The sequence below is a fragment of the Mytilus galloprovincialis genome, chromosome 14, assembly GCF_965363235.1.
Source record: "Mytilus galloprovincialis chromosome 14, xbMytGall1.hap1.1, whole genome shotgun sequence".
Lineage (NCBI taxonomy): Eukaryota > Metazoa > Mollusca > Bivalvia > Mytilida > Mytilidae > Mytilus > Mytilus galloprovincialis.
The window spans coordinates 67,385,964-67,409,168 of NC_134851.1; the positions used below are offsets into that span (position 1 = coordinate 67,385,964).

The window sequence follows — 23,205 nt, forward strand, 5'->3', positions numbered from 1 at the left end:
AAAGATTTTACGTTTTTGTGTTCAGATTTTGCATCGATGTTAGGATCAACATAATCGTCAGATTAACATTCACGTTCTAGTGCCTGCGTCATTCATGTTTATCCGTATATTGGTCAAGGAAATATAATAAAAACTAAATTTTTATATTTAAAAGTAACTTTATAAGAAACATGTGTACTAAATTTAATAATATTTTACAACAGCGTCATTTCGATTAAACCAAACAAGAAACTTAACAAAGAATAGATAACATAATGCCAATCTACAATCGTAAGTGGAGCACAGTCTTATAAAAAAAATAGTTTTTGTTCTTTGAATTTTGAAACACATAATTGTTGTAAAATATAAAAGCAAATAGTAGATAAGGTATGTTTTGGAAACGAAATAACACCACTTCCTTCACGATTGTGCTATTTCGTGGCAGTCAGTGTTTATCGGTGGAAGAAGCCGGAGTTCCCATAAAGAACCACCGCAATTCGGTTGGAAAACTGATAACCCTAGTCAATTAAGATTTGAGTCGAGTGCACCTGTTTCGTGCGGGATTCTAACTCACAACCTCAATGTTGACTGGCTAATTATACAGTAGGTCAACTAATTAGACCACTAGGCCATCGAGGCTCATGAAGACACAATGATAACCATGTATCATCTATGTTAAAATTGTGAAAAGTTTTTTTTTTTAGTGCATTGACTATTTTAAAATATGATGCTAATTTTTTAACATCGTTATCTTCAATTATTGTATTTGTGCTTTTATTAACCAATCATAGCTTGCATTTAAAAAAGAAAAAGGTAAATTCGAAATCGTTGGACACAAATTGACACATTTAAACAACAATGTCGTTTTGTAGGTCCTGTTCATGATTTGGATGAACATCTGAAAATATGGCTGGTCATTGGTATATGTCTACATAACATTATCACGCCTATTTTAAGGAAGTATGTGGAATCCATCATGACGTCTCTCTATACCTCACTTGTCAATGTAGACCAGATCAATACACAGACCTATCCAGGACAACTAAAGCGTCATCCGTCTCAAGGAGTGCATGCCTATTACCTTAACTACGACTGCATTAATAACAATAAAGCGCTTGGTCGACAAAATCATTTGTATGACTACAAAGTTAAGAATGCTATAGATTTGTCGAAATTATTTTTGCTCTCCAACATGAAACACTATGGTGGTTTTGACGATACATGCGATGCCTCAGTGTTACTTGGACTTGTAAAAAATGTTGATAGTTTTAATCCAGGGGTCAAGGCTATTGCAGAAAGTGTAAGTATGATTGCAACAAATTCATTTTTTTTTTGGTAAGGACAAAATATGACGTTTGAAAATAAAAAAAGGCTATTAAGGGAGTTCGCTTCTCAGTTTTCAAAACACTTGTTTATATTGATAGGAGAATAATAAACGAATCAAAAGAGCCAAACACATATTTAGGTTAATGCGCGTAATTTCGAGATAAAAGCCATTGTAATTTTCAAAGCTTTATCAGTGATAAGTTTTGGTTTAAACATAAGTATTTATAGTGGATTTGGAAACAAGTTTTGCAACTTATATTAGTCCCTTTCCAATTTGCTGGTGCGGCTGCTGCCTTGTAGCGGCATTAGCCTGCTCTTTTTCGAAATTTACAAGGGTGTCATAAAAGTGCAAGATATATGGCTCTCTCTTAACACGGGTCTATTAAAAAATAATTTAAATTGTATAAAAGAGGGACGGAAGATACCAAAGGGATAGTCAAACTCATAAATCTTAAACAAACTGACAACGCCATGGCTAAAAATGAAAAAGACAAACAGAAAAACAATAGTACACATGACACAACATAGAAAATTAAAGATAAACTACACGAACCCCTTCAAAACTAGGGGTGATCTCAGGTGCTCCGGAAGGGTAAGCAGATCCTGCTCCACATGTGGCACCCGTCGTGTTGCTTATGTGATTACATATCCGGTAAATAGTCTAATTCGGTAGGTCACATTCATGAAAGGGAAGGGGATTGTAGTTACGACGTAAGGAACATATCCGATATCATTTGTGAAATGGTTATTCCATAACGGTCAACCAACTCGTGATGGCGTCCGTAAAATTTACGAAGGGATGATTTCAACTTCACCATTTGGAACTCTTGGTTTAATAGCTTCCTTGTAAGCAGCAACCCTCTATCAAGAAAATCATGATAGGAAATGCAAGCACGGGAATATCGTATCAATTGGGAGATATATACCCCGTATGCAGGTGCTGCTGGAATGTTGCTACTTAGAAATGGAAAGTTCACAATTGGAAATCATCTCTTTTGTCGTAAAGTTTTGTTTTCAACCGACCCTCATTGTCAATTTCTAGATGTAAGTCCAGATATGAAGCCGACTTAACTGTATCTGTAGTATCCTTTATCTCTAGTTCGATGGGATAGATTCGTTCCACATAGTCACTAAATTTTGAATTGTTTAGTGAAAGAACATCATCTATATAGCGGAAAGTAGAGTTAAAGGATATTGCTAACTTCTTATCTTTCTTCCTAAGAAGTTCCTGCATGAAGTCAGCCTCATAATAATAAAGAAACAAGTCGGCAAGTAGAGAGGCACAGTTTGTTCCCATTGGAATGCCGACAGTCTGTTGAAAAACACGTCCTCCGAACATAACAAATATGTTGTCAATCAAGAAATCAAGCATCTTGATAATATCAGTTTCAGAGAATTTTACAGATGGCTTATCATTATACATGTGAAAGATTTATAAAAAAAAAATGGGGATCATAGGGAAATTTATTTAAGGCATATTTTGGCGTTAATATTGAGTCACTGATAAGGTCTTTGCATCGGAACAAAACACATTTATTCTAAAAACAGTTGTTGGCATGACCCGGGTTATGTTCTTCTCATATATGTTATGATGGTATGATACTAAACCCCTAACGGGAAGGATTGTGCCTGATGTTCATATGATGAAATCATAATCTTTCAGTCAGTTTAATTGAAGTCTGGAGCTGGCATGTCAGTTAACTGCTAGTAGTCTGTTGTTATTTATGTATTATTGTCATTTTGTTTATTTTCTTTGGTTACATCTTCTGACATCAGACTCGGACTTCTCTTGAACTGAATTTTAATGTGCGAATTGTTATGCGTTTACTTTTATACATTGGTTAGAGGTATAGGGGGAGGGTTGAGATCTCACAAACATGTTTAACCCCGCCGCATTTTTGCGCCTGTCTCAAGTCAGGAGCCTCTGGCCTTTGTTAGTCTTGTATTATTTTAATTTTAGTTTCTTGTGTACAATTTGGATATTAGTATGGCGTTCATTATCACTGGACTAGTATATATTTGTTTAGGGGCCAGCTGAAGGACGCCTCGGGGTGCGGGAATTTCTCGCTACATTGAAGACCTGTTGGTGACCTTCTGCTGTTGTTTTTTATTGGGTCGGGTTGTTGTCTCTTTGACACATTCCCCATTTCCATTCTCAATTTTATTCAAATGGATAAAACCAGAGGATTCCAAAAATCTGATAAAAATCCCAAAACATGACAAGCGAACTTCCTTAATATCAATTACCGTTAAATCCGTAGTTAAAATGTTTGTAAAGGTGTTACAATATAAATTTGCTGAAATCAACAAATTTTCGATTAAATAAATATTATTTTATTGTAAATGTATTTAAGTCTGAAATTGTCATTTTGATCTAAACAGTTTTTCTCAATTATCAACTGTTGTAATTTTAGTAGTGTTATAGCTATTTGTGTATATTCAATTAAGATCTGGTTTATATTCTCACTGCTGTCAATTTTTTTTTACCGTTCACATACCAACAACATACTCTCAAAAGATTACTGACAAAACCAAATTGACTGAAGGCAAATTTTTGAACGGTACTGTTATAACAGCGGTAAATAAAAATGAAATGGACTGAAAGACTGATTATGAATTGAAAATTTATTCTTTAGTTCTTTCAGACAATGTGAAAAGATCCCAGTAGCCATTTCAGACCTAATTTCGTTCGCTAGTGATCGAATGTAAAATGCTATGTGTGATCACCCCCAGTTTTTGGTGGGGTTCGTGTTGCTAAGTCTTTAGTTGTCTTTGTTGTTTCTTGTGTACTATTATTTGTCTGTTTGTCTTTTTTATTTTTAGCCATGACGTTGTCAGTTTATTGTCAATTTATGAGTTTGACTGTTCTTCTGGTACAGCCCGTAACAGAGAAGTGATCGAATTGATGTTTCTTTACCGTCAAAATTAGCTACGTTATCGACAAACTTAATTGAGTAGTGACCGAACTATTGGTACTTTAACGTTAAAAAGATTGACAATGCTAACTAACTTTCATGTAACGATAATCAAGTTTAATACCGATAATATTGAAAATAATTCTAATAATATGAAACAAAATATGTCCATGCACCATTTCGATTGGGCGAAAAGTAGTCATTTCTTTAGTCAGAACAGAAAAAAAGATTTATGGAAGGACGTCTTGATAGTATTATTTCCTTTACAATTTTACCCAAAACTAAAAGAAATATAGTGATGAACAATTAAAAAGGTGTTTGATAGGAATGAAGTCCTTTATTTTTTCGGACTACAATGTGTACCGTATGTGTGATAGATTTGAATGTAATCAATAACTTTGAAATGTTTTCTCAAATGTATACACAAAAGGGACTGGTATTTGTACTTCTGTTAGAATATGTCTTCGTCCGTTTCACATGCCAAACTTTTTTCTAGTACAGTTTAAACAGGAAAATTTTGTTGAGAGTTTTTTTTTATTTGACAAAATAACGAGCAAAACTATTTCTTGCAATGGCACACACAGAGAATAATTTGTTTAGTAAAAATCAGTAAAAAAAAATTCTCCAAAATATACCATGGCCAGGACCTGACAGTTTTTAGCAGTGTACAAATGAATAGTTATCAAAGGTACCAGGATTATAATTTAGTACGCCAGACGCGCGTTTCGTCTACATAAGACTCATCAGTGACGCTCATATCGAAATAGTTATAAACCAAACAAATACAAAGTTGAAGAGCATTGAGGATCCAAAATTCCAAAAAGTTGTGCCAAATACGGCTAAGGTAATCTATGCCTGGGATAAGAAAATCCTTAGTTTTTTTCGAAAAATTCAAAGTTTTGTAAACAGGGTTTTTATAAAAATGACCACATTATTGATATTCATGTCAACACCGAAGTGCTGACTACTGGGCTGGTGATACCCTCGGGGACGAAACGTCCACCAGCAGTGGCATCGACCCAGTGGTGTAAATAGTTATCAAAGGTACCAGGATTATAATTTAGTACGCCAGACGCGCGTTTCGTCTACATAAGACTCATCAATGACGCTCATATCGAAATAGTTATAAACCAAACAAATACAAAGTTGAAGAGCATTGAGGATCCAAAATTCCAAAAAGTTGTGCCAAATACGGCTAAGGTAATCTATGCCTGGGATAAGAAAATCCTTAGTTTTTTTCGAAAAATTCAAAGTTTTGTAAACAGGAACTTTATAAAAATGACCACATTATTGATATTCATGTCAACACCGAAGTGCTGACTACTGGGCTGGTGATACCCTCGGGGACGAAACGTCCACCAGCAGTGGCATCGACCCAGTGGTGTAAATAGTTATCATAGGTACCAGGATTATAATTTAGTACGCCAGACGCGCGTTTCGTCTACATAAGACTCATCAGTGACGCTCATATCGAAATAGTTATAAACCAAACAAAAACAAAGTTGAAGAGCATTGAGGATCCAAAATCCCAAAAAGTTGTGCCAAATACGGCTAAGGTAATCTATGCCTGGGATAAGAAAATCCTTAGTTTTTTTCGAAAAATTCAAAGTTTTGTAAACAGGAAATTTATAAAAATGACCACATTATTGATATTCATGTCAACACCGAAGTGCTGACTACTGGGCTGGTGATACCCTCGGGGACGAAACGTGCACCAGCAGTGGTGAATCGTCCGGAAAACTCCGCTTGCTGTTATTTTGAGGGATCATGCAACATTTCACCTATTACCCATAAACAATATAGGTTCGCAATTACTAAAAAAGTTCTAAAAGATAATTTCAAATCAGATTAAACATATTAACTTCCTTATATACAGTCGAATTTGTCTAAAGGTTACACAAAGCTGGTTCTTCAAACGTTTGTATCGGGGAAAACATTTTTCTTTGACTTTTGAAGCATGTAGGGGAAACGGAATTCACATATAATATTCCGTATATCTGACTTTTTTGTTCGATAATGTAAATTATACGACTTTTTTTATGACTACGTGAACTTGTGCCATTTATTTTTGCTGGTCTTTAGGAAGACAATTTACAATTGTGCAGTGAACGGAGGCACTTATACATAACCTTATAATTCTGTTCGGAAGCAAAAATAAATTCCCAATATATAAATATACATGTATGAATATACAGGTATTATATGTTGTGTTCATGATTGGATTTTGTAGATATAACTACCGCACAGAAAAAGTATCATGGATTTCGAGGCTTTCATATTCAAGGTTTTCAACCCTTGTTGAAAACCTGTGGAGACCTCTACAGTTCCTTAAAACATCAATTTTTTTTTTGGAAATTGAGTGCAGTCTCCCTGAACATGCTAACACTTAAGTCATATCTTTTCATTTTCATATTTTTTCCCCTGTTTGTCTCTGTTGTCTTGATTGTTGGAACGATTAGTGGTATCTAACGATATTTACGAAAACTTTCTGAGAATTATGATATTTCTTCTCTGTCAGATATGGATCATTACCAATGATAAAATGAAATGCCGTATATCACATCTTATAGAGGTTTAAATTTCAAATATTCGTCAATAACTTTAGAGCAATTTTGTCTTCAACATTTCAAATGTTAAAGGGTACATTTATATATTTCTACTTCGATTTGAAGGAAATTTATTTCAGTTTTTTTTCTGCGACAAAGTACAAGCATGTCGGTATTGCAACAATGTATGATTGGGATAATCCCGGGGACATAATAAACAGTTAGGTATGAAAAAGAAAAGATATGGGGTATTCTGTATTAGACGAAAGAAAAACTATTACAGTGTTGAATCCCATAAATATTCAGAGTGCAAGCAGAATATAATATCTACATTGAGAAACATTATCTTTACCGGTAAAATGATGATGCCAATGACAGAAAATGATTATAAAAAATGTTTTACTGTGTTAAAAATCTTCGCCTTAAACAATGAAATCTTACACGTTGGACATGAAATATTTTGTCGGTGAAGAAAATTAAATTATGTCACTTCTGAAATAAGTTTGTCGATAACGTAACTTTTTTTGACGGTAAAGAATTCGATCACTACTCTGTTACGGGCTGTATCTTTCGCTCGTCGTTTAGTGAGAGATTAACCAAATTGGAAGCATAAAAGCAACGGAAATATCTCCAGTTTGTACCTGTTTTAATCGAATGACATCATATCTTAAGGACTATCTAAACATAGTAACAATTTTGTAATTACAGATAAGATCGAACATAAGAAATCCCTGGGCACATTGTGATTTTACACAATGGAATACTACGAAGTATTCGCAATCATTCAAATTGATGGAAAACCTTATAAATAAATTGAGCCTCAGCACTTCCGACGAAAAGCAGACATTGAAACAACTCTTGTTATGGAAAACAAATGGTAATTTTAAGGCAGTTTAAGATATCTTTTGTCATTTGTTGAAAAAGAAGACGAATTTCCTGAAAAATGGATTAATATAAAATGTATAAAATTGAGAACGGAAATGGGGACTATGTAAAAGAGACAACAACCCGGCAAAAGAGAATATATAACAACCGAAGGCCCTGTAGATATTTAATGCAGCGAAAAAAACTCAACTAGACAATTAAATAAAAAAGTGTACAAGTTCAGTGAAAATGGACGTCATATTGAAGTCCGAAATAAATAAATGAACTGAAATTTTAAAAAAAACTTACAAGACCAACTTAGGCCAGAGGATCCTGAATTTGGACAGGCGCAAAATGCGGCGGGGTTAAACATGTTTTGTAAGATCTTACCACTATACCTCTAGTCAATGTAGAATTAAATAACCAGTAACACGCACAATAAAAAAACTCAATTCAAAAGAAGTCCTAGTCCGATGTCAGAATTGGTAACAAAAGCAACTAAAGAAGAGGGACGAAAGATACGAGAGGGACAGTCAAACTAACTTATCGGAAAAAAAAACTGACTGAAAAATTAAAAGACAAACAGACAAATAATAGCACAAAAGACACAGCTTAAACAAATAAAAACTTAGCAACACATATCCCACCCACAACTGGAGGTGATATAAGGTGCTCCGGAAAGGTAGGCAGATCCTGCTCCATATGTGACACCCGTTGTGTTGCTCATTTTGTTACAAATCCGATAAATAGTCGAATCCTGTAAATCATATTCATGGTAAAATGGGGAGTGGACTATAGATACAACATTAGTATCATATCCGATGGTATCTGTGAAACGGTTTTTCGATAACGGTCAACCAACTCGTGATGGTGTCAATAAAATTTACGTAGGGGTGATTTCAACTTTACCTTTTGAACTCTTGGTTTAATAGCTTCCTTATGAGCAGTAACCTTCTATCAACGAAATCATGATAGAAAATACAAGCCCATGAATATCGTTTCGATTCGAAGATATATACTCTGTATGCAGGCGCTGCGGGAAAGTTACTACATAGAAATGATAAGTTCGCAATTGGAAAGCTGAAATCATCTCTTTTGTTTTGTTTTCAACCGACCCTCATTGTCAATTTCTAGATGTAAGTCGAGACATGAGGCCGACTGAATTTTATCTGTTGTTTCCTTTATCCCTATTTCGATGGGATAGATGCGTTCAACAAAGTCACCAAATTTGAATTATTAAGTGAGAAAACATCATCTATATAGCGGAAAGTGAAGATAAAGGAAATTGCTAACTTCTTATCTTTCTTCCCAACAAGTTCTTGTAAATAAAATGACAATGATACATAAATAAACAAAGGACTACTAGCAGTTTCTAACCTGACCCTAAGTAAACTGACTGAACGATTTTGTCTTCATCATATGAAAATTAAGCACAATGCCTCCCTGTTAGGGTTTAGTATCATACCATCAGAAAATATGTGAGAAGGACATAACTTGTGTTTAATTTCGATGCAAAGACCCTATGAGTGAATCAATATTAATACCAAAAAATGTCATTCTTAATTACCTGACAATAGTTTCGTAACTATATTCTTCCTAATAAGTCTGTTTTTAAAGTCTGGTAACCTTTTGAGGTGAATCCAGACAATTTTGTGCGAACATATTTATAATTTGTTAAGCCTGTATACAACGTTTTTTTTTTTTTGGGGGGGGAGGGGTCAAAGATTGGACTTGTACTTAACAATACATACACGGTAGATTTAAAAAACGATCGAAGTTTAAAAATAACACAGTAACAGGGCCAATGAATGAGGTTACTAGCTTAACTCCTTTGCGTTTAGGCTTTAAATAATGACCTTTGTTATGTTTAGATTTTCTTGATTTAAGGGCATACGATACAGTTATAGGGGAGGTAATGACGTTGCTAACGTAAAATGTTATTTTCGCGACGTCAAACTGTGACATATCGGGAAATGATGCATTTTTCGACTGATTTTTATCATTCAAACTGATTTAATTTGAAAACGAGTTCATGGACCCCTATTTTTCAAAACGCCAATTTGTTTCATTTTGCAGGGAGATTATGTGACCCAAATTTTATAAAACTGTAAATAGAGGATTTTTTTTAATTTTGATAAACATGCAGCAAAAAATGACGTATTTTCCTCAATTCATGAACATTTGATAAATATGAGTTATTTCTGAATAAAAAAATGCATATTTTTTTAGAATACTCATAAAATACAGAAATTACCGATTATTTAACAAAAAACAATTTGTGTTTATCTTTTATAAGAAAAAAGTTATGTCTTTCTTTCGAAAAAGGTATTACGGCCACAAATCTGAATTTTGAGCAAATATTCAAAATTTCGACCTCATTTTGCTCAAAAAGTAGCACATGAAGGTATATTTTTTATTACATATTTGATTTAATCAGGAAAAAAATATCCTACATGCAAATTTTTATGAACTTGTAAATACAGGATCAAAACTGTATCGTATGCCCTTAAAACAATATTTACTTTGATTTTTTTTAACGTGTTTAATATTTCAATCCTTAACTAATGCGTTAAAACCATGCTGGCTTTGACTTTTATTTTGCAATTTGTAGTTTATTTAAGGCAGAAACAAACATTTCTGAATCAAGGAATCTGATGTACACGTAGTTGTAGTTTGTTTATGTAGTTCAAACGTGTTTCTCGTTTCTCATTTTTATATAGATAGGACCGTTGGTTTTACCGTTTGAATGGTTTACATTACTTATTGTTGGGGCCCTTTATAGCTTGTCTATTATAGCTTGCGGTTCGGTGTGAGCCAAGACTCCGTGTTGAAGGCCGTACCTTAACCTTTAATGGTTTACTTTTATAAATTGTTATTTGGAAGAAGAGTTGTCTCATTGGCACTCATACCACATCTTCCCATATCTATTTCCTCCGTTTATGCGAATGAAATACTAAAAAAAACGCCGTTGACTGACATAGTTACGTTCGAAATAGTTATGTAATATTTTGTTAATTTATCGCTTCAAAAAGGGACATTATATGAGATGAACCCAAATACAGAATAGTTATCGAAGATATCAGAATTATAATTTAATACGCCAGATGCGCATTCGTCTACAGAAGACGCACCAGAGACGCTCAGATCAAAATATTTGTAAAGCCAAACAAGTACAACGTTAAAGAGCATTGAGCATAAAAATCTTCATAGCACTTTTAAAAAAGCCAGATTTACCAGATTCATGTGTAGGATTTTACAAATCATATTATTTAGACTGTATTGGAAATTATACTTTGAGTATTCGTTTTCTTTTAACATAAAATTGAGAATGGAAACGGGGAATGTGTCAAAGCGACAACAACCCGACCATAGAGCAGACAACAACCGAAGTCCACCAATGGGTCTTCAATAAAGCGAGAAACTTCCGCACTCAGAGTCGTCCTTCAGCTGGTCCCTTGACAAATATGTATACTAGTTCAGTGATAATGGACGTTATACTAAACTCCGATGTACATTTCTTGCTATTCTCATGCCATTTATTATTTTTTAACATCTATATATACCTTTTAAACTATTATATGATTAAATGACAAAATAGTTTTATTTCCTTTGGATATTACATCCTCGTAATTAAAAATGGAGCGGGAAAATAATTTTTAGACTGACACTGAGTTAAAAAAAAGAGCACCTTTCATACACCGTAACATTAATTTATGTCTTGAATTTTTACAGTTACAATAGCATTGTTATTGTGAATGGATAATTATTTCTAAAGTTCATATCTTTATCAATTAGTGAGTATTATTTCAAATCATAAATGCATATTTTACCTCAACGCATTAGTAAACAATTTTCCACTTTAAAGTGGTTAAATGAGATGGAAATACGGCAAAAAAAATTGAAGGTATACAAGTCAGATAATGTATAGTGTAAGGCTTTATTGTCTTAACAAACCTAAGTCGGTCACTCGTTTTTTTTTTCAATCATGATACACTCGGCGTTCTATACGACAGGAGTTTTCTTAACATATTCATGAATTCCCTTTTTTACATTAGATGTTTGCATTTTCCAAAAATATGAATTTATATCATAGTAATATTCATATATATATATCAACACTTTCATTTATCTTTTGTTTCAGGAATAAGTTTTTTGTCAGGAACAACTCTCGGTTTGGAACATGTCAAAGACATCCAAAGAGAAACATGTGTTCTAGCTAAACATGCACACGTATTGTCGTTGCAAATTTTGGATGTAAACAATACTCTAAATGAATGGGACAACATATTCAAAGAGTTAACCGACATGAAGACAAAATTTGAAGACAAATTCAGCACATTGGATACACGTGTTTCCGAAAACAAATCTGTAAGTTGTACCGGTAAAGTGTTTTCATAAGTAGTAAGACGTAACTAGCTTTGATATCCACAAAGAGTTGAAAATAATTAAGTCGTGGTGTTGTCAATAATACAACTATTCCTAACGACTTATGGACAAAGATGTGAACAATAACAATTAACCCCAAGGCCTTCAACAATAACCAAACTTCAAACTGTATACCAATATTACCTCGAAAAGTGAAGTAACGACACAACAAAAAAACACTGTAAAAATCAGTTGGAAAGCACTTGGTTCATCCGATCCGTACTAAGGGCGAAAACATAGAACTCAAACATAAACGTCACAAAGAACTAATCGGCTTTTTACGAAAGTCTATATTCGAAGCCAATTTTAAACAAAAGAATAAACTTAGATTAATCATGAAAATAGAGCATAAACAATTTATATGTAAAAAAAAAGGATGATTTATACGGAAAAACCTATCATCCGACTTCCGAATCAGATGTTTCAGATTAGTAAAAAGAAATCGGAAAGATTAATTGTAATTTTAGGAAATAACATCCCTGACTCAATCATTTGTCAAAGTTATTTCTTTTGAAGAGCCGCACTCCTTCCATAATTGGACTTGCAAACTGAATTAAATGAACCTGTAGTATTTGTCCACGCTATGCAAAGCAAACACAGCGTGACCTCTGAAGTCCCTTATGATATTTTGACTTGAGATTACATGCAAGAATTTGTTGGAAGTCGTGTTGCTTTAATTTGTATTCCGTTTTCTGTTTTGTGTTTTTGACTATTTTATGAACTTTGGGATAATCAATGCGTAGATATAAATATTTTAAAGATGTAGCGCTCACCAAAAACTATGATATTTCTATTCAATAGTTATCAAAGTTACCAGGATTATAATTTAGTACGCCAGACGCGCGTTTCGTCTACATAAGACTCATCAGTGACGCTCATATCAAAATATTTATAAAGCCAAACAATAACAAAGTTGAAGAGCATTGAGGATCCAAAATTCCAAAAAGTTGTGCCAAATACGGCTTAGGAAATCTATGCCTGGAATAAGAAAATCCTTAGTTTTTCGAAATTGTTTAACTTTTGTTAACAGGAAATTTATAAAAAAAATAACCACATTATTGATATTCATGTCAACACCGAAGTGTTGACTACTGGGCTGGTGATACCCTCGGGGACGAAACATCCACCAGCAGTGGCATCGACCCATTGGTGTAAATAGTTATCAAAGTTACCAGGATTATAATTTAGTACGCCAGACGCGCGTTTCGTCTACATAAATCTCATCAGTGACGCTCATATCAAAATATTTATAAAGCCAAACAATTACAAAGTTGAAGAGCATTGAGGATCCAAAATTCCAAAAAGTTGTGCCAAATACGGCTAAGGATATATATGCCTGGAATAAGAAAATCCTTAGTTTTTCGAAATTTTCTAACTTTTGTTAACAGGAAATTTATAAAAAAAAAAATGACCACATTATTGATATTCATATCCAAAACAGAAGGTTATGTTTTACTATTAGGCAATGGAACACTTCACCTAAACAGTAATCTTCTTTTTACCATAATCAATTCAAATATTTATAATCAAAGAAGGTTCTCTCAGGCCGTATAATTATGAAATTTGAATAATCCCCGATAGTATTATACAGGTCAAATCACTTGTTTTAAGTGAATCATTTATGTGAATAGTTGTACTTTCGGGATACGCTTTTTGTGTTTTGTGAAAGTGTTTATGTATTTCTTTTCTGTTCCTTTAGTGTTTAGTGAAACGATATCATATGAAACAATATTTCTTTTTTTAGCAAATTGATCAACAAAATACAAAAATGGACGAAATGAGTGAGTAACATGAAAATAATGTTCAGTAACAGTACATACAAAAGAAAAAAATCTTTATAATTAGGAACTTATAGTATAGAAAAAACTAGCGAGATATGAATTTTTCTGGGATATAGAATAGAAACGGGGAATGTGTCAAAGAGATCTCAGTCCGTCCACATAGAATAAAACTCCTACTGGCCCTAGATATGTCTTCATCAAACTCAGATGCGAGATTTAGCTAATCCCTTATTTTATACTATTATTTGTAGAAATAAAAAATAACCATGGACATGGGAAGTGTGTCAACCTGACCATAGAGCAGAAAACAGACGTATTATGCAAACAACTATTTTAATATATTAACATTGCAACACTTCTATTGTGATAAATATTTTCTAGTTATGTTAAACTCACATCCACAATTACTGATTTGAGATTTGAAATAAGTGTGCGAGGACTTAAAAAGTGCGTCTTAGCTTGTTATTATGAACAAGAGGCTCTCAAGAGCCTGAATCGCTCACCTTAATTTTTTTGGTTAAATCTCTCATCAATGATTATTTTGGCTTTTCAATTTATTTAAATGTTCTTTGAATCGTCCTATTTTCTTCAAAAGCAAAAAAAAAAATCATTTTCTCCTATGTTCTATTTTAGCCATAGGAGCTATGTTTCTTGACATACAAAAAAAATAAAATATAAAATTTATACTAGATACTCGATACTCTGAAACTCATTTAGCCTAAGTTTGGCTGAAATTGATACAGCAGTTTCAAAGGAGAAGATTTTTTTAAAGTATAAAGTCAACATGATGAACAAATTGTGAAAAAAGTCTTTAAAGAGCAATTACTCCTTAAGGGGTCAATTGACAATTTTGGTCAAATTGACTTATTTGTAGATCTTACTTTGCTTAACATTTTTGCTATTAACAGTTTATCTGTATCTATAATAATATTCAAGATAATAACCAAAAACTGAAAAATTTCTTTAAAATCATCAATTCAGGGGCATTATACCTGCAAAACCAGTTACCTGATTCGGCTGACAATTTCAGGACAGGTAGACCTTGACCTAATAAATACTTTAACTTCTTGTCTTATTTGCTCTAAATGCTGGAGGTTTTGAGATATAAGCCAAAAACTGCATTTTACCCTGTGTTCTATTTTTAGCCATGACGGCCATGTTTTTTGACGAAATAGAATATAAAACACAAACTTTATTTTATATACCCTAGTGATCATTCAGTTGAAGTTTGGCTGAATTTTGAAGTTTGGCACATCACCATCACCAAAACACAATTTTGTCATGAATCCATCTGCGTCCTTTGTTTAATATTCACATAGACCAAGGTGAGCGACACAGGCTCTTTGGAGCCTCTAGTTTTTCATAAATAAGGTATTGGACAGTTCATATTAATGACCAGTTTGTTAAAATTGGAGATTTTTTAATTTTTTTCCCTACACTTTATAGGGACAATAGTACCTTTCGAGGATCTGGTATTTTTGGGGAATTCAGTAGACATTATAGTTTCTTTTAATAACAGATTTACGATTTTTTTACAGGAGAGGTTGAAAAAATTAAGCATTAAGAAGTTTAATTATATCTGTTGAATGAAAAAAAACCAACAATGAAACCGTCAATAAAGGGAGCTACTACTTGATTTTTATTTGGGGGAGGGGCTAGGATGAATAATTTTGTCCTCCCATTTTTTATGTTGAAATCTCTGATTTTTTTTACATAAATTGTCATCCTGTCTTCTTGTTTGGCCAGGATGTTCTTCCGGCCTTTTTTTTACTCAAATCTCCTGTCCTGCCTTTTTCCAAATTTCATCCCCCTTATAAAAATCAAATGGTAGATCTCTTATTGATATGTTTGGCTTAAAACAACGTCTTCGACTAACTTTGATAATACATGTCATATACCGTATAAATGTAATAATTTGTAGCTTGAAAAATCTTATATGAACGTGTTTACCATCTATTTCAACTTTTCCTTCTTTACATAAATAGCCAACCCTTGTAAGGATAGGAAACAGTAGTCCAGTGGCGTATTCACAGTTTTTCATAAAGGGATTGGGGTCTGGTTCCCTAAGAGTAGGCCCGTTACAGTCATGCTTCATTGATTCCCTATACAATCAACCAAATTTCCCCCACAAAAGGTGATGCGAGCACCTTGGCCCTCCCTCTACGTCCGCCTTTGTAGTCTACCATGAAATGTTTAATAGTCATATTTGATTAAGAAAAATAGAAGACCAGGTAACAATTTAAATCCGATAGAAAGTCATTAAGATAATGTAACTCTATGCCTTCCTTTACTTTATTCAGTGAAATTTTTTACCTGTATTCTTAAAATGTATCATGAGAATGATATTTATATCAACTTCATATCTACGTAAATCCATTTTGAATGTTGACTAAATTACTCATAAGAAAATAATATTTAGGACATTTGCATATAAGTCTGCTAATTCCCCTCATGTCATTTCTTTTTAGAATAGCGGTTTTCATTTATTCTTTGTTTAGTTTCAAAATCATAATATTTTTTAATCGTGACTGACAAATAGGATGTTCATTTAATGGAAAAAAAACATTCGTAAATTTTGAGTTACGATCATCTTTTTATAAAAGCAAGTAAAAGTTACGATCATCTATATGCGAAGTTACGATCATCATCGTGATTTTTTGTATCTCGATTTTCGTTCTTCTGGTTGTTTTTCTATGATTCATGAAAAACACATTCAATTGCTATGCTTATAAAGATTTTTTATATATAAAGCAAATCTGAAAATAAGCTGTTAAAGTGGAGAAATCAGCATTCTAAAATATCCCTTTATTTGTGTCCGCCATATTGGGATGATCCTAATTGCAGTTACGATCATCACGTTGACGCCAGTGATAAAGAAAAAGACAAACAGACAAATAACAGTACACAAAACACAACATATAAAACAAAAGACTGAGTAACACGAACCCGACCAAAATCTGGGGGTGATCCCATGTGCTCCAGAAGGGTAAGCAGAACCTGCTCCACATGTGGCACTCATCGTTTTGTTTAGCAATGTTCAGATCCAATCAATCGTTTAGAAAGAAGCGATTCAAGGAAACAAAAGCGAAAGGAATCGCATGAACATCAAAACATGCAAAAGGAGCGAAACCGGATGCGTCGACATTTGATATTCCTCGTGTTAATTTACACCCAGTCAAAATATCACCATCGGGTATATGATAAAATCGGTAAAATTATAAAACAAATGGCTATACTTCTATATATATAAATCATTCACCATGGTGACTGTAAAACTGATGTAGCGTCGATTTCAAGCTTCCGTCTTCTAATGTTTGAGCAGTTTTTGCATATTGAACACATCCATGTAATATAAAGGGCCTCAGAGAAGAAGAAAAAATCAAAAGGGGGACAGTCAAACTTTTGATAAAAAGTTCAGCGATAATGTTTGTAACAATATTTACAAGAAGTTTTTTGTAGAGGAAATTTAAAAGTTATAGCTGAAATGATAGTCCGAAATCATTGTATATTAACCAGTATTAGCTCCGTATAGAGGGTCCTACCTTGACCTATAATGGTTTACTTTAATAAATTGTTACTTGAATAGGGAGTTATCTCATTGGCACTCATATCACATCTTCCTATATCTATTAAATTCCTCGCTGCAATTTTTAATTATATTATAAATCATAATAGTGTTGACGATGTCCTAACATAAACGTTTTAGCACCACTTGAATTTTTTTTACAGAAAAAAAAATGGAACAATGCCTAAAATTTCCTCGTGATGTTCAGACATTCTCATTAGTAATGCAGGCTCAATTCTTGGAGATTGGTGATAGAAAGGTTTCTTTTCTAACAGAACAAAAAGAATGTATTCCTGAGAATATAAGAGGTATATTAGTTGTTATTGTCTTGCCTTAGACAAAAGTGTCAAAAGAAAGACATAGTAATTACACTCTGGCGAAGACAAAAACGGCGGTGGTGTAAACTCTTCGTAATAACATAATTTCAGTCACAAATGATGAAGGTTAAAGTTACATGATAAGGTCAGTTATCGGATACTTTTAGAAGTCTCATTTAACCTCGAACTGATTTTCATGGTTTATTGCGATTGGTAAATTTGTTTGTGTGTTTTAAATTGTAGTTTAAAAGGTAGAAACTTTTGATGATAAATAATTTGTTCGATGTCTTTGGGCTATTTGTTTTGCCAATTGATTAGGGACTTTCAGTTTTGAATCAGTATTTTTTTCTGATTTAAAAAAAAGTATATACATAGGTGCTCTATTGCATGAATTTGCCGTATGTTATATGTCCAGTGTCCTTGACCTCGTTTTCCAGATTCAGTGACTGCTTAAGAAAAAAAGTTAAACAAATGTGTCTTGCATGGTCCATATGTCTGTTAGACAGTCTTCATTGACCTTGCCTCATTTCATGGATCACTGAATAAGTTGTAAGTTCAAATCCCGCATGTGACAGGTGCGATTGGCATCAATCTAAATTGATTAGGACATCATCAGTATTCATATCTCTGGTCATTGCGACTTCTGCCACAAATATCAACTTTCCTTCACGAAAAAGCACAGAAGTGCTGAAATTGGCGTAAAAGATCAATCAATAAATCAATTCATAACCAAATATTTTATAATACAATAGTTTGGATTGAAAAGAAAGTTAAAATTTTAATATTTTTCCTAGCGGACATTTAAACTTTCTATAATTATATATATAAAATATTGTTTCCACTAATTCTATTTTATTTCATCGGTAAATCCTCTAAGGAGGTCAATATTTGTTTACCCCTACCAGATATTCACCTTTAGTTCACCTTGGTTCAATTTATTGATAACTTCAACATTAGAAGAACTGCTAAAACAAAATTCAATTCAATTAGTCATTAACATCATAATTAAGTACCTTATCGAAAGAGTTTTGAAAGTATCAATATATTTACATGAATCGTGTCTTATTTTACGTGCTTTACAAACAGAATCCTCGTAAAAATTAAGATATGTTATCTCGTTTTATACAGAAAAGTCAGTAAAATGTTTACTATTTTTCACTTGTCCGTTGATTGTTATCGTTTGTTTTTGTCACTTTTTTGAAGAAAAAAAAATACCCTTTTCTTTTCGAAATTCGCAACGGTTTTTTTTGGGTGTTTTTAAACATAAGTTTACGGGCATCAACCTATATTTGTTGCTATGAAAGAATAAGGTAAAGCTTTATATGTTATTCATTTTAAAAATCTGACTTAATAATCATCTACATATTTTATAGATGACGTTCATCATGTTCATTAAAACTATAACTTCAATACAGACGTGAATAATTTCAAAAACTTGACATACACCAACATCATCAATCAGACCAAGGGAAAACCAACATTTTTCGTAACCATCCCCTTGCTGTATTTTAGTTATATTATCTAGATCCAGGAGAAAACAATTATTGATGTTAGTATATTATTGAGTCGGAAGTAGATTGTTAATTGAGTTTTTGTGTAGTGTAACTAGCCAATTGCAATGCATGGTACGGACATTTAAATGTTAAAGATAACAGTTTTATAAATGTTTACCTACATGTATATCACCTGATGTGTGAGTATCATATGTTTGTTTACGACTACTCAACATATAGGGCTAATACATTGATTATTTTTCACAATTTGTGTAGCTCAACATGACCAATACCTCGAGGAGTGGAAGAAAGACGATGCATTATTTGTAGATACCAGGGCAGCTAGATATACGCTATCATCTCTACATTCAAATAATTGTCTTGTTGTAACTGGTAGCTCAGGGACAGGAAAATCTTTTATTGTTCACCATATTGCATTACATCTGCTTGATAAGGAAGGATATGATATAATACCGTTTGTTACCGGACCATCAGACATAATACACTATTATGATCCCAAAAAGAAACAGGTATTTGTTGTTGACGATATATGTGGTAAAGAGTCTATCAACATACAGATAATTGAGCTGTGGAAATCTTACAACTCAAACTTAGAAAAAATATTTTTGCGAAGTCATAGAAACTCCCTAGGCAAAGATGTATTTCAAGGAACAAAATTATTAATTTCATGCAGACTTATTATCGCAAAGAATAAACAATTTCGAAACATCGACCTGTTCACAAGAAATGAATGTAACTTGATCTCGTCTAATATGTGTCTCTTGCCGTGTGAAAGATTGCAAATGATACAGAAGTATCTCTCGGAAGAAATGATCCATTACGTCGAAAGTATATTGGAAAATTTTGATTTTTTTCCTCTTCTATGTTGTCTTTCTAAAAACAAGACGTCTGAGGAACTTGTTAATCTATTTTCTTCTCCGATCGCAATTATCAAAAGTGATGTAAATAATATACATTTGCAAAATAGATTCCAGTTCTGCGCATTGGTTCTATGTGTATTGTTCAGGGAAGGATTCAACGAAAAATGGGTACATTCCAAATCTATGCCTGAAGAAAATAAATCTAAAATCTATGAAATAATAAATGAATTGAGTATAGACCTAACTATTGAATCGTCAAGGAAGTTTTTAATCGAGGGGTTTACAATCTTGGAGGGTACATATTTGAAAAAAAGAGGTACAAGCTATAGAATTATTCATGATAAAGTATACACTTTAATATCCGTAATTTGTGGTGAGCATTTGACAACTTGTTTCTTGAAATATGCTCCTAGCTCATTTGTACGTGATAATTTCCTGTTTACATGTTGCAAATCAAAGAATACAGACAGTTTCATTTTACTCGATGAAGAAATGGAGGGAGAATATTTTAGCAGGCTGTATGATGATTTGAAGAATAGAAATTTGGACAGTACATTTCATAATAAACTTTTGAAATATAAATCATTCAGGAATAAGTTATTAGAATATTTGAGGCAAAACGAAGAAGCAATGGGTTTGTTAAAAGATATGAATAGAAACGGTTTTGAGGTAGCAAAAACAAGTCTAATAAAATATAAATATTTTCGGAATTTTACAAATCCGATGATAGAAGCATCAGAAGAGGGTTTCCCAGACATATTGAAATTCCTAATAGATATAGAATTTGATGAGGAATATATAGACACAAGTATCTACACTTTATATACAGCATGTCGCGCAGGGAATGTCAACATTGTTAAACTTTTATTAAATGAAAATACTGCTATACGGTGTGCATGTACAAGTATTATCGCACTGGATTGGACAGTTGGCCTACCACTACTGCTCGTGTCTTGTATAGAAGGTCACACGACTGTAGTAAAACTTTTACTCGATGGTATAGCAGATCTTGTTCAGTGTATTCAAAGAGACGAGGAGTCCCGTGTTCACCATTCTAATGAAGTTGGATATACAGACCTAGATAATTTATTCTACATGTCTCAAGGCATTGATTTCCCTAAGTTTTGCGTGCATGGAAAATCTCCAATATATATGGCATGTTATAAAGGACATTTTGACATAGTGGAAATATTACTTGATAATGATGCTGACACTTCAATTCTATGTGACAGGTTATTGTTTGCGAAGGTTTGCAAGAACGGATATGCAAAGATACTGAAACTTTTGATAAAGAATTATAAACAAACTATTGATATTGATGGAAATATACTTTTGGTAGAGGCTTGCATAAGAGGGCATACTGAAATAGTGAAAGTTTTATTAGAAAATTACACTGATGAACTTCAATATGAATTAAATCGAAGACTACCGTTACTCATTGCTTGTCAGAAAGGACATTCAGGCATAGTTCGATTGCTATTAAGGTTCAGTGGTTATAGTTCTCAATGTCCTTTAGATGAACGCGCAGCACGTTCAAAGCTTATTCCCAGAGAAATGGTATACGATGATATAGAGAAAATGGTATCTGAATATAACGTGCATGCCAAATTATATGGATATTCAAATTTATGTATTGCCGGTTATATAGAAGAAGAAAACAAGTTATCTTTCAAAGTTGAAAGTGGCTATTACAGCAAGTATGCGAAACTATTATTACAAATGGCATGTTACATTGGACATTTTAGAACAGTGCGAGTCTTACTTGAATACAACTTTGACGTGAACCAATGTAACAGTTATGGAGTATCATCTTTATACGCTGCGTGTGTGAAAGGACACACAAATATAGTTAATCTTTTATTGGTAGAAAATGCTGATGTTTCACGATGTGACACATTTGGAAAGTCCCCTCTATTTGTAGCCTGTGAGAACGGTCATACTGATATTGTTAAACTGTTACTAAAGCACAATGCCGAAATTTCTCAATGTGGGAAAAACAAAAAGTCGCCCTTTTTCGTGGCTTGTGAAAAAGGACATGCAGATATAGTCCAAATTCTAATGAAAACAAACATAAACATCTATCAGAGTGACCGATTTGGGCGATCACCATTGTATATTGCATGTAAAGAGGGACATGCTAAAATAGTGAATATCTTATTATCAAACAATTCAAATATTTCTTTCCATAATAGGTACGGAAAATCCGCCATGTGCGCTGCTTGTGAAAATGGACATTTACGAACAGTAAATCTTTTATTAGAAAACAACATTGATTTCTCTCATTGTGTTTATGGGGAGTTCCCATTAATAATAACAGCTCTTGGAAGAGGGCACGTCGATATAGCAAACATGTTGGTGCAGAATAAAGCTGGTCAATGTCAGTGTGATTCGTTAAATCGTAGGCAATGCCTTGCTGTTTTTGAAAAGCAATATATAACCATTTTAAAATTATTAGAAGAGTTAAGCATTGGAAATGCAACGTCATTTGCTGATGAATCTGGTGTGGTTGAAATTTTATTATACACTCCTCCAGAAGATCCAAACAAAGTAATGTGTTTACCTCGTCAACGTTTATATACCGATATATTCAATCTCTTCGCTGAAATGGAAAAAACAAAATGAAACCCTCAACATCAATCAGAGTACTGTAATGCTACCTGTCTATTCTGGACAAAGTTCTACCTGGTTAATCTGGACAAAGTTTAACTATCTAATATGTACAAAGTTTTACCTGTGTAATCTGGACAAAATCCTTATAGTTTCATTGATCTGATAATACTGGTTTATTTGAATTATATTTTTAAAAACATCTTTTTATCTTCATTTTTATTTCCATTGCATTTCAGTTCATACAGATTTATCTTCTCCTGTTCATATACAGTTGTCTTCTCCTGTTCATACAGAGCTGTCTTCTGTTAAAAGTGATTATATTGTGTTCAGGTGGAAGGGAACAAATGCTTTTTGAAATATAACTGTTAATGATAAATGACTGAAATGTTATATTATCGTACATCGTTTCACCTGCATCACATTACTCATGTTACTTAGTTGCTCAATTAACCATGTGTCAAAGAATAACTTTGTTGTCTGCTCTATGGTCGGGTTGTTGTCGC

At 33.1% G+C, this 23,205-nt stretch overlaps 1 long non-coding RNA gene across 1 annotated transcript in view; it reads left to right on the forward strand.

Moving 5' to 3' along the window:
- LOC143058859 (uncharacterized) overlaps nt 1–22,903 on the forward strand; it is a 29,564-nt gene extending 6,661 nt beyond the window's left edge. The window contains exons 3-8 of the long non-coding RNA XR_012973257.1: nt 852–1,279; nt 7,475–7,643; nt 11,772–11,998; nt 13,800–13,836; nt 17,566–17,709; nt 19,488–22,903. This is a non-coding gene — a long non-coding RNA (uncharacterized LOC143058859). The remainder of the gene's footprint in view (nt 1–851; nt 1,280–7,474; nt 7,644–11,771; nt 11,999–13,799; nt 13,837–17,565; nt 17,710–19,487) is intronic.
- The last annotated feature ends 302 nt before the right edge of the window (nt 22,904–23,205 follow it).